This window comes from Oncorhynchus gorbuscha, linkage group LG18 (genome assembly GCF_021184085.1).
Source record: "Oncorhynchus gorbuscha isolate QuinsamMale2020 ecotype Even-year linkage group LG18, OgorEven_v1.0, whole genome shotgun sequence".
Lineage (NCBI taxonomy): Eukaryota > Metazoa > Chordata > Actinopteri > Salmoniformes > Salmonidae > Oncorhynchus > Oncorhynchus gorbuscha.
This window is the reverse complement of record NC_060190.1, coordinates 37,110,900-37,123,517: the sequence shown is the minus strand read 5'-3', so window position 1 is coordinate 37,123,517 and position 12,618 is coordinate 37,110,900. Positions and strand designations below refer to the sequence as shown.

Sequence of the window (12,618 nt, the reverse complement as noted above, 5' to 3'; positions counted from 1 at the left end):
TATCTTCACTTCCTTAGACACAGGGACTATGGTGGTCTGCTTGAAACATGTAGGTATTACAGACTCAGTCAGGGAGAGGTTGAAAATGTCAGTGAAGACATTTGCCAGTTGGTCCGTGCAATCTTTGAGCACACGTCCTGGTAATCCATCTGTCCCCGCGGCTTTGTGAATGTTGACCTGTTTAAAGGTCTTGATCACATCGGCTACGGCGAGCGTTATCACACAGTCGTCCGGAACATCTGGTGCTCTCATGTTTGCTTCAGTGTTGCTTTCCTCGAAGCGAGCATAAAAGGCATTTAACTCGTCTGGTAGGCTCGTGCCACTGGACAGCTCGTGGCTGGGTTTCCCTCGTGGCTGGTCCGTAATAGTTTTTCAAGCCCTGCCACATCTGAGCATCAGAGCCGGTGTAGTAAGATTCAATCTTAATCCTGTTTTGACGCTTTGCCTGTTTGATGGTTCATCTAAGGGCATAGCAGGATTTCGTATAAGTGTCCGGATTAGTGTCCTGCTCCTTGAAAGAAGCAGCGCGATGCGGATGTTGCCTGTAATCCTGTGGGGACGCGCCGTTGATGCACTTATTGATGAAGCCGATGACCGCGGTCATATACTCCTCAATGCCATTGGATGAATCACTGAACATATTCAAGTCTGTGCTAGCAAAACAGTCCTGTAGCATAGCATCTGACCACTTCCGTATTGAGCGAGTCACTAGTACTTTCTGCTTTAGTTAATCAGAAGGAATCAGGACGATAGAATTATGGTCAGATTTGCCAAATGGAGGGCAAGTGAGAGCTTTGTATGCATCTCTTATGTGTAGTAAGGGTGGTCTAGAGTTTTTCCCCTCTGGTTGCACATGTGACATGCTGGTAGAAATGAGGTAAAAATTGATTTAAGTTTGCCTGCATTAAAGTCCCCGGCCACTAGGAGTGCAGCATCTGGATGAGCATTTTCTTGTTTGCTTATGACCTTATACCGCTGGTTGAGTGAGGTCTTTGTGCCAGCATCGTTTGTGGTGGTAAGCAGACAGCTACCAATAATATAGATAGGAACTCTCTTGGTAGATTGTGTGGTCTACAGCTAATCATAAGGTACTCTACCTCAGGGCAAGCAAAATCTAGAGACGTCTAATATTAAACATCGCGGACCAGCTGTTATTGACAAATAGACACACACCCCACCCCTTGTCTTACAAGACGTATAGTGCCTTGCAAAAGTATTCATCCCCCTTGGCATTTTTCCTATTTTGTTGCATTACAACCTGTAATTTAAATGGATTTGTATTTGGATTTCATGTAATGGACATAAACAAAATAGTCCAAATTGGTGAAGTGAAATGAAAAAAATGTGTTGTTTCAAAAAAAATTAAAACAAAAAAATCTGTAAACGTTGTGCGTGCATATGTATTCGTCCTCTTTGCTATGAAGCCCCTGAATCCGATCTGGTGCAACCAATTACCTTCAGAAGTCGCATAATTAGTTACAGTTTTTTCCAACTGCTTACACACAAAATCTTTTCATGTCACACTATTTTTTTGGGAAACCTCTCACTCAAAGTGCAAAACTACACACCAAATATCCAAAACCATAAGCTATTTCTCAGCCTGTGACTCAACTGTCAATTGAATAAAACACCTTTTTCAAATCACTACATACAATTCCCTACCTAAAACACAAAAAAACAGGAAGTGACTCATTTCCTTTTCCAAACACAACCAATCAAAATGCTACACTTATTCACCAGGTCTCACACACACACTCCTCACATGTGCAAACACTAATAGCTTAACTGATCACTAACCAATCACTGCTTTACTGTAGTATAGACCTATAAGTAGGTCAAAGGTCAGATTACCTGTTTTGAACAATGGATGCCAACAATGGACAGAGAGCAAGAGGAGTAGGAGGAAGAGGAAGAAGAGGACGAGGGCAAAGAAGAGAAGGAAGGAGAGCCATCTCTGATGAGATTAGGGCAACACTTGTTGATTATGTGATCAACCACGGTTTACCATGAGAGAGGCTTGACTAAGAGTCCAGCCCAATTTGAGTCGATTTACAGTGGCGTCCATAATTTGAACCTTCAGAAATGAGAACAGGTATGCAACTATCTAATGACTATTTTAGCATTACAGTAATGTACTGTAAAATACGTATGACTGCATAGTATTGCATAAACATTTGTAACTCTAAGCCATCAATTTACTGCACTGCATTGAATGAATGATGTTGGTTATCATGCTGTACTACCTTTTTTGTACATTGTTTACAGTTCCTATGCTGAACACATACTGTGTTTGAATTCTGTACAGAGTGGAAATGCAAAGACATCATGGAGGACGCTTGTTTACAGATGTACAAGAGACTGCAATTATAAATATGGTTTTGGCCAACAATGCAATTAGGATTTGAGAGATAAGAGAGCATAACTTGAACAATGACACCATATTTAACAACATCCATGCTGTAAGCCTGTCGACTATACAACGTATCCTCCAACGGCACCGAGTGACGAAACAACTTTACAAGGTGCCGTTTGAGAGAAACTCTGACAGTCAAGAATTTGCGACATGACTTTGTAGAGGTATGTATGCAACATTACTTCTAGTACTTCAGACATACCATATTTACTCATCTGTATATCCTTTTGTCTGTTATAGAGAGCATTGGAGCTGGATGCCCATGTAATTCGCCATGAATTTATTTATGTGGATGAGGTTGGCTTCAACATCACCAAAACCAGGCGCGGCGGAAGAAATGTAATAGGACAGAGGGCAATTACCAATGTTCCTGGACAGCGTGGGGGTAATATGCTGCCATCACTCAAAACGGGGTCCTCCATCACAATGCCACACTGGGTCCGTACAACACCGGCCATATGCTCACTTTTCTGGATGCTCCTGATCCAGATCAGGAGCCTGTTAGATTTGTGGTTGTATGGGACAATGTTAGTTTTCACCAGGCTGTTCTGGTTCAAAACTGGTTTGCCACCCATCCACAATTTGTAGTTTTGTACCTACCTCCATATTCACCTTTTCTAAATCCCATAGAGGAATTCTTCTCAGCCTGGCGCTGGAAAGTATATGATTGCCAACCCTATGCCTGCATGCCGCTTCTCCAGGCAATGGAGGATGCATGTGGGGATATAGAGGTTTTCTCCGTCCAAGGTTGGATACGCCATGCTAGGAGATACTTCCCTCGATGTTTGGCAAGAGAAAACGTATCTTGTGATGTAGATGAAGTATTGTGGCCAGACCCAGGCCGGAGAAGAGATGAAGCGTAGCTTAGCACTGGTGACTGCCCTCCCTACCAATTCCTGGACTGCCACCCCGGGACCCCACACACACAATTGTGTTCTTTACTGTATTCTAAAGAATATACTTTTGGTTTACATATGTTTATGGGGTTGTTGTATGCTACTGTATACAACAGTAATGTTTGGCCAAATAAATATTTTCTGTTTCTACATTGCATTGGTGTTTACAGTGTACTTGTTACCCCTCTCAGCAGATTACTTTCACTGCAGAACATTGTATTGAAATGTAGATATAAGCCTATGAAAGACCAAAGAGCTTTAGATTTAGAACAACAGTGTTTACATGGTATATCCAAAAATATACTATTATGAAAGCAATGTTTGCCATTTGATGCAAACGCTTCATTCTGACATGTGTTTATGGCATTTTGAATGCAATGGTACATTTTGAAGGAGATGTGAGGCATTTTGTGTGCAGTTTTGGGAATTGTGTGTAGAGTTTTGAAACCGTGTAAGCAGTTGGAAAAAACTGTAAAGTCCACGTGTGCAATCTACGTTTCACATGATCTGTCACACGATCTCAGTATAGAAACACATTTTCTGAACTGCCCCAGAGTCTGCAACACCACTAAGCAAGGGGCACCACCAAGCAAGTGACAAAGGACTTCTCCAAACCGTTCAGGGAAAAACTTGTGGGGAATTACAGACCAGGGTTGGGTTATAAAAAAAAATATCCGAAACTTTGAACATCCCACGGAGCAACATTAAATCCATTATAAAAAATATGGAAAGAATATGGCACCACAGCAAACCTGCCAATAGAGGGCCGCCCACCAAAACTCATGGACTAGGCAAGGAGGGCATTAATCAGAGAGGCAACAGAGACCAAAGATAACCCTGAAGGAGCTGCAAAGCGCCACAGTTGAGATTGGAGTATCTGCCCACAGGACCACCTTTAAGCTGTACACTCCACAGTGCTGGGCTTTACGGAAGAGTGTCCAGAAAAAAGTAATTGTCTAAAAGAATAAAGAAAAACATTTGTGTTTGCCAAAGGCATGTGGGAGATTGCCCAAACATATGGAAGAAAGTAATCTGGTCAGATAAGACTAAAATGTAGCTTTTTGGCCATCGAGGAAAACGCTATGTCTGGGGCAAACCCAACATCTTTCATCACCCCGAGAACACCATCCCCAGTGAAGCATGGTGGTGGTAGCATCATGCTGTGGGGATGTTTTTCATCAGCAGGGACTGGGAAACTGGTCAAAATTGGAGGAATGATGGATGGTGCTAAATACAGGGAGGTTCTTGAAGGAAACTTGCTTCAGTCTTCAGAAGATTTGAGACTGGGATGGAGGTTCACCTTCCAGCAAGACAATGACCCAAAGCATAATGCTAAAGCAACACTCGAGTGGTTTGAGGGGAAACATTTAAATGTCTTGGAATGGCCTAGTCAAAGCCCAGACCACAATCCAATAGAGAATCTGTGGTATGACTTAAATATTGCAGTACACCAGCGGAACCCATCCAACTTGAAGGAGCTGGAGCAGTTTTGCCTTGAAGAATGGGCAAAGATGCCAGTGGCTAGATGTGCCAAGCTTATAGAGGTATACCTCAAGGGACTTTCAGCTGTAATTGCTGCATAAGGTGGCTCTACAAAGTATTGACTTTGGGGGGTGAATAGTTATGCACACTCAAGTTTTCTGTTTTTCTGTCTTATTTCTAGTTTGTTTCACAAAAAATATTTTGTATCTTCAAAGTGTTAGGCATATTGTGTAAATCAAATTATACAATCCCCCCCCAAAATCTATTTTAATTCCAGGTTGTAAGGCAACAAAATGGGAAAATGCCAAGGGGGTGAATACTTTCGCAAGAGACTGTACCTTCTCTGTCCTGCCGATGTTTGGAAAAGCTGCATATTATCCGTGTTGTTGTTCAGCAACGACTCGGTGAAACATAAGATATTACAGTTTTTTTATGTCCTGTTGGTAAGATTGTCTTGATCATATATCATCCATTTTGTTTTCCAAACGATTGCACGTTGGCCAATAGAACGGATGCTGGTGGATGTTTACTCATTCGCCTACGAATTCTCAGAAGGCCCGACCACTTTTTCTGCGACTTTTCTTCACGCAAATGAGGGAAATGATTGGGATCTTGTCACTGTATTTTTGTGCATTCATATTGCCATGCCTGCCCATACCATAACCCCATCACCACCATGGGGAACTCGGCCAAATTATCTAAAAAGACGTTGGATGAAGCTTATTGTAGAGAAATGAACATCCAATTACCTGGCAACAGCTCTCCTGCAGTCAGCATGCCAATTACATGCTCCCTCAAATCTTGAGACATCTGTGGCATTGTGTTGTGTGACAAAACTGCACATTTTAGATTGACCTTTTATTGTCCCCAGCACAGGGTGCACCTGTGTAATGGTCATGCTGTTTAATCAGGTTCTTGGTATGCCACGCCTTTCAGCTGGATGGATTATCTTGGCAAATGAGAAATGCTTTCTAACAGGGATGTAAACAAATTTGTGCACAACATTTGAGAAAATAAGCTTTTTGTGCTTATGGAATATTTCTGGGATGTTTTATTTCAGCTCAAACATGGAACCAAAACATTATATTTTGTGTTTATATTTTTATTCAATGTATTTATGTAACCTTTATTTAACTAGGCAAGTCATCTTATTTACAGTGACGGCCTACCAAGAGACATGCACTTCCATAAGAAAGCCTTGAGGGCCTCAATTAAAAAGAGGTCGATCCCTTCAGCTTTCTATAGGCTGGGCAAACTATATTTATTTCTCAACTTTCCTAGTATTAAGCACATTACTTCACTTTACAACTGAAGTAACCTACCTGGCTGGCATGAAAATGAACCACAGGAAAAGCGTCCTCCATTTGCTATTTAAGTGCATACGGATGACATGTCTTTTCTCCCCCTGCCCCTGTTCCGAAAGGTGCATGATAATGCCCATTCTAAATCAAAACAAATTTCACACATATATACTGTATGATCTAGTATACAGTTGAAGTCAGAAGTTTACATACACCTTAGCCAAATACATTTAAACTCCGTTTTTCACAATTCCTGACATTTAATCCTCATTAAAAAAAATCCCTGTTTTAGGTACATTAGGATCACCACTTTATTTTAAGAATGTGAAATGTCAGAATAATAGTAGGGAGTGATTTATTTCAGCTTTTATTTCTTTCATCACATTCCCAGTGGGTGAGAAGTTTACATACACTCAATTAGTACTTGGTAGCATTGCCTTTAAATTGTTGAACTTGGGTAAAACATTTTGGGTAGCCTTCCACAAGCTTCCCACAATAAGTTGGGTGAATTTTGGCCCATTCCTCCTGATTGTATCCAAGATGGCGTAGCAGTCAGACGTCCTTGTCCTGTCGTGTTCCTTGTATATATCGTTTTACATATTTTTCGTTGCATATCCTTTAAAATATTTAGCTAAACCTCATCATCTAAATATTCTCCTGCAACCCGCCTCACCCAATGTGGCGTGGATCTGCTTTTTTTTCCTAAAGTATTTATATTTACTTCGGGTCTGGAATCCCTCAACTGAAGCCAGCCAGCTAACTACCAGATATCAGTCAGCAAACCATTGCCAGCGGTCATCAGCTAACCTTCAGCTCGGAAAGCTCTTGCCAGTTCGAACAACTTGACTAACCAGAGCATAATGGACCTGTTATTTTTATCCCCGGATTCCTACCGCAAACTGAACATTTTCATCTGCATCTTCACAACTAGCTAACCGCAATCCCGGGTGACTACTCCTGGCTAGCGTTTCCATCCCAGAGCAAGCACCAATTTAGCTTGAAGCTAGCCCGGCCAGGGCTCCTGTGCTACCACCGAAGCATACTCCTGGGCTACAATATCGGCCTGCTAGCTACCTAGAGCTACTTGGAACCCTACTAATTCCACGACTGGTCTATCGACGTCACCGTACGAAGAGGCAAAAACAGACTTTGCGATGTTCCACCCCCCAAAGGCTAACTTTCTAGCCCCTGCTATCTGCTTGCTTGCTAACCCAGTCTGCTAACTGCTAAACTGCCGGGCCATGGTCTGCTAACTGCTAGCTTGCCTGCCCGATCTGCTAACTGCTAGCCCTTGCTAACTGCTTGCTTGCTAACCACGTCTGCTAACTGCTAGCTTGCCCGCCCAGTCTACTAACTGCTAGCCCATGCTAACTGCTTGCCTGCTAACCTGGCCTGCTAACTGCTAGCTTGCCCTGGTCTACTAGCTGCTAGCTTGTTTAGCTCCGGCCTACTAACTGTTAGCTTGTTAGCCTGCTAACTGTCTGAATCGCCGGGTCCCCAGCCAGCCCAATCACTCATTGGACCCATATGTTCACTTGGCTATGCATGCCTCTCTCTAATACCAATATGCCTTCTCCATTACTGTCCTGGTTAGTGATTACTGTCTTATTTCACTGTAGAGCCTCTAGCCCTGCTCAATATGCCTTAACCAACCATGTTGTTCCACCTCCTACATATGCGATGACATTACCTGGTTTAAACATATCTAGAGACTATATCTCTCTCTTTATTACTCAATGCCTAGGTTTACCTCCAATGTACTCACATCCTACCTTACCTTTGTCTGTACACTATACCTTGAATCTATGCTATCGTGCCCAGAAACCTGCTCCTTTTACTCTCTGTTCTGAACGTGCTAGACGGCCAGTTAGTATAGTCTTTAGTCGTACCCTTATCCTACTTCTCCTCTGTTCCTCTGGTGATGTGGAGGTTAATCCAGGTCCTGCAGTGCCTAGCTCCACTCCCACCCCCCAGGTGCTCTCATTTGTTGACTTCTGTAAACGTAAAAGCCTTGGTTTCATGCATGTTAACATTCAAAGCCTACTCCCTAAGTTTGTTTTACTCACTGCTTTAGCACACTTTGCCAACCCAGATGTCTTAGCCGTGTCTGAATCCTGGCTTAGGAAAACCACCAAAAACCCTGAAATCTCCATTGCTAACTATAACGTTTTCCACCAAGATAGAACTGCCAAAGGGGGCGGTGTTGCAATCTACTGCAAAGATAGAAAGTAATACAGAACTCTGCAGGCTAAGTCTGTACCCAAACAATTTGAGCTTCTACTTCTAAAAATTCATCTTTCCAGAAACAAGTCTCTCACTGTTGCCGCTTGCTATAGACCTCACTCTGCCCCCAGCTGTACCCTCGATACTATATGTGAACTGATTGCCCCCCATCTATCTTCTGAGCTCGTGCTACTAGGTGACCTAAACTGGGACATGCTTAACACCCCGGCCATCCTACAGACTAAGCTTGATGCCCTCAATCTCACACAAATGGTCAATGAATCTACCAGGTACAACCCCAAATCAGTAAACACGGGCACCCTCATAGATGTCATCCTAACTAATTCACCCTCCAAATACACCTCTGCTGTTTTCAATCAAGATCTCAGCGATCACTGCCTCATTGCCTGCACCCGTAATGGGTCTGCGACCCAAAGACCACCCCTCATCACTGTCAAACGCTCCCTGAAACACTTCTGCGGGCAGTCCTTTCTAATCGACCTGGCCGGGCTATCCTGGAATGACATTGACCTCATCCCGTCAGTAGATGATGCCTGGCTATTCTTTAAAAGTGCCTTCCTCACCATCTTAAATAAGCATGCCCCTCTCAAAAAATGTAGAACTGGGAATAGATATAGTCCTTGGTTCACGCCAGACCTGTCTGCCCTTGACCAGCACAAAAACATCCTGTGGCGTTCTGCATTAGCATCAAATAGCCCCTGTGATATGCAACTTTTCAGGGAAGTTAGGAACAAATATACACAGGCAGTTAGGAAAGCTAACGCAAGCTTTTCCAAACAGAAATTTGCATCCCGTAGTACTAACTCAAAAAGTTCTGGGACACTGTAAAGTCCATGGAGAATAATAGCACCTCCTCCCAGCTGCCCACTGCTCTGAGGCTAGGAAACATTGTCACCACCGATAAGTCCACTATAATTAAGAATTTCAATAAGAATTGCTCTACGGCTGGCCATGCTTTACACATGGCTACCCCTACCCCGGTCAACTGCCCTGCACCCTCCACAGTAACCCACCAAAGCCCCCACCATTTCTCCTTTACCCAAATTCAGTTAGCCGATGCTCTGAAAGAGCTGCAAAATCTGGACCCCTACAAATCAGCTGGGCTAGACAATCTGGACCCTCTTTTTCGAAAATTATCTGCCGAAATTTTTGCAACCCGTATTACTAGCCTGTTCAACCTCTCTTTCATATTGTCTGAGATTCCCAAAGATTGGAAAGCTGCCACAGTCAACCCCTTCTTCAAAGGGGGAGACACTCTAGACTCAAACTGCTACAGACCTATAACTATCCTACCCTGTCTTTCTAAGGTCTTCCAAAGCCAAGTTAACAAACCGATTACTGACCATTTCGAATCCCAACATACCTTCTCCGCTATGCAATCTGGTTTCAGAGCTGGTTATGGGTGCACCTCAGCCACGCTCAAGGTTCTAAACGACATCATAACCGCCATCGATAAGAGACATTACTGTGCAGCTTTATTCATTCACCTGGCCAAAGCTTTCGACTCTGTCAATCACAACATTCTTATTGGCAGACTCGACAGCCTTGGTTTCTCAAATGATTGCCTCGCCTGGTTTACCAACTACTTCTCTGATAGAGTTCAGTGTGTCAAATTGGAGGGCCTGTTGTCTGGACCTCTGACAATCTCTATGGGTGTGCCACAGGGTTCAATTCTCGGGCCGACTCTCTTTTCTGTATACATCAATGATGTTGCTCTTGCTGTTTGTGATTCTCTGATCCACCTCTACGCAGACGACACCATTCGGTATACTTCTGGCCACTCCTTGGACACTGTGTTAACTAACCTCCAGACGAGCTTCAATGCCATACAACTCTCCTTCCGTGGCCTCCAACTGCTCTTAAATGTAAGTAAAACTAAATGCATGATTTTCAATCGATCAATGCCCGAACCTGCTCGCCCGTCCAGCATCACTACTCTGGACGGCTCTGACTTAGAATACGTGGACAACTACAAACACCTGGGTGTCTGGTTAGACTGTAAACGCTCCTTCCAGACTCACATTAAACATTTCCAATCCAAAATTAAATCTAGAATCGGCTTCCTATCTCGTAACAAAGCATCCTTCACTCATGCTGCCAAACATACCCTCGTAAAACTGACCATCCTACCGATCCTCGACTTTGGTGATGTCATCTATAAAATAGCCTCCAACACTCTACTCAACAAACTGGATGCAGTCTATCACAGTGCCATCTGTTTTGTCACCAAACCCCATACACTACCCACCATTGCGACCTGTACGCTCTCGTTGGTTGGCCCTCGCTTCATACTCGTCGCCAAACCCACTGGCTACAGGTTATCTACAAGTCTCTGCTAGGTAAAGCCCCACTTTATCTCAGCTCACTGGTCACCATAGCAGCACCCACTCGTAGCACGCACTCCAGCAGGTATATCTCACTGGTCACCCCCAAAGCCAATTCCTCCGTTGGTCGTCTTTCCTTCCAGTTCTCTGCTGCCCATGACTGGAACGAATTGCAAAAATCTCTGAAGCTGGAGACTCACATCTCCCTCACTAACTTTAAGCACCAGCTGTCAGAGCAGTTTACAGATCACTGCACATGTACTTAGCATATCTGTAAACAGCCCATCTACCTACCTCATCCCCATACTGGTATTTATTTATTTATTTTTCTCCCCCAGTATCCCCCAGTATCTCTACCTGCACATTCATCTGCTGCCGATTTACCATTCCAGTGTTTAATTGCTATATTGTAATTACTTCGCCACCATGGCCTATTTATTTCCTTAACTTACCACATTTGCACTCACTGTATATAGACTTTTTGTTTTCTTTTGTTCTACTGTATTATTGGCTGTATGTTTTGTTTATTCCATGTGTAACTATGTGTTGTATGTGTCGAATTGCTACGCTTTATCTTGGCCAGGTCGCAGTCGCAAATGAGAACTTGTTCTCAACTAGCCTACCTGGTTAAATAAAGGTGAAATAAAATAAATAAAAAAACAGAGCTGGTGTAACTTTGGAAGTATGCTTGGGGTCATTGTCCATTTGGAAGGCCCATTTGCAACCAAGCTTTAAAAGTCCTGACTGATGTCTTGAGATTTTGCTTCAATTTACCCACATCATTTTCCTCCAATTTATTTATTTTGTGACATGCACCAGTCCCTCCTGCACCAAAGCACCCCCACACCATGATGCTGCCACCCCCGTGCTTCATGGTTGGGATGATGTTCTTCGGCTTGCAAGCCTCCCCCTTTATCCTCCAAACATAAAGATGGTCATTATGGCCAAACAGTTCGGTTTTTGTTTCATCAGACCAGAGGGCATTTTTCCAAAAAGTACGATCTTTGTCCCCATGTGCAGTTGCAAATGGTAGTCTGGCTTTTTTGTGGATGTTTGGAGCAGTTGCTTCTTCCTTGCTGAGAGGCCTTCAGGTTATGTTGAAACAGGACTCGTTTTACTTTGGATATAGATACTTTTGTACCTGTTTCCTCCAGCATCTTCACAGGGTCCTTTGCTGTTGTTCTGGGATTGATTTGCAATTTTTGCACCAACATACGTTCATCTCTAGGAGACAGAATGAGTCTCCTTCCTGAGCAGTACGACGGCTGTGTGGTCCCATGGTGTTTATACTTGCGTACTATTGTTTGTAAAGATGAACGTGGTACCTTCAGTCGTTTGGAAATTGCTCCCAAGGATGAACCAGACTTGTGGAGGTATACAATTATTTGGTCTTGGCTGATTTCATTTGATTTTCCCATGATGTCAAGCAAAGAGGCACTGAGTTTGAAGGTAGGCCTTGAAATACATCCAGAGGTACACCTCCAAATGACTGAAATGATGGAAATTAGCAAATCAGAAGCTTCTAAAGCCATTACATCATTTTCTGGAATATTCCATGCTGTTTATAGGCACAATCAACCTAGTGTATGTAAACTTCTGACCAACTGGAATTGTGATACAGTGAATTATAAGTAAAATAATCTGTCTGTAAACAATAGTTGGAAAAATGCATTGTATCACGCCACAAAGTAGATGTCCTATCCGATTTGCCAAAGCTATAGTTGAAGTTTATACTTTCCCTTCGTCCCCATTTCCATCTCTTTACATGGCAGATGGATGTGCTCATTTTTCAGACCTAATACCCCTGAGCCTATCTCCTCACCCCCCCAACCCCTTCTCACCCCTTCTCATCTTTCCTCCCAGTGCTGAGTCTTCAAAACTTCTCATCCCAAAATCTCTCACCCCATCCTCTCTCCCTTCACCCCCTCAAACACAACCTCACCCCCTCTGCTCAGTCT

General features: G+C 43.3%; 1 long non-coding RNA gene across 1 annotated transcript; it reads left to right on the top strand.

Moving 5' to 3' along the window:
* The first annotated feature begins 1,872 nt into the window (after nucleotides 1-1,872).
* Nucleotides 1,873-3,219, top strand: LOC124002619. The gene is made up of 3 exons (XR_006833088.1): nucleotides 1,873-2,092; nucleotides 2,306-2,577; nucleotides 2,654-3,219. It is a non-coding gene; the product is annotated as an uncharacterized LOC124002619 (long non-coding RNA).
* Nucleotides 3,220-12,618: the final 9,399 nt, after the last annotated feature.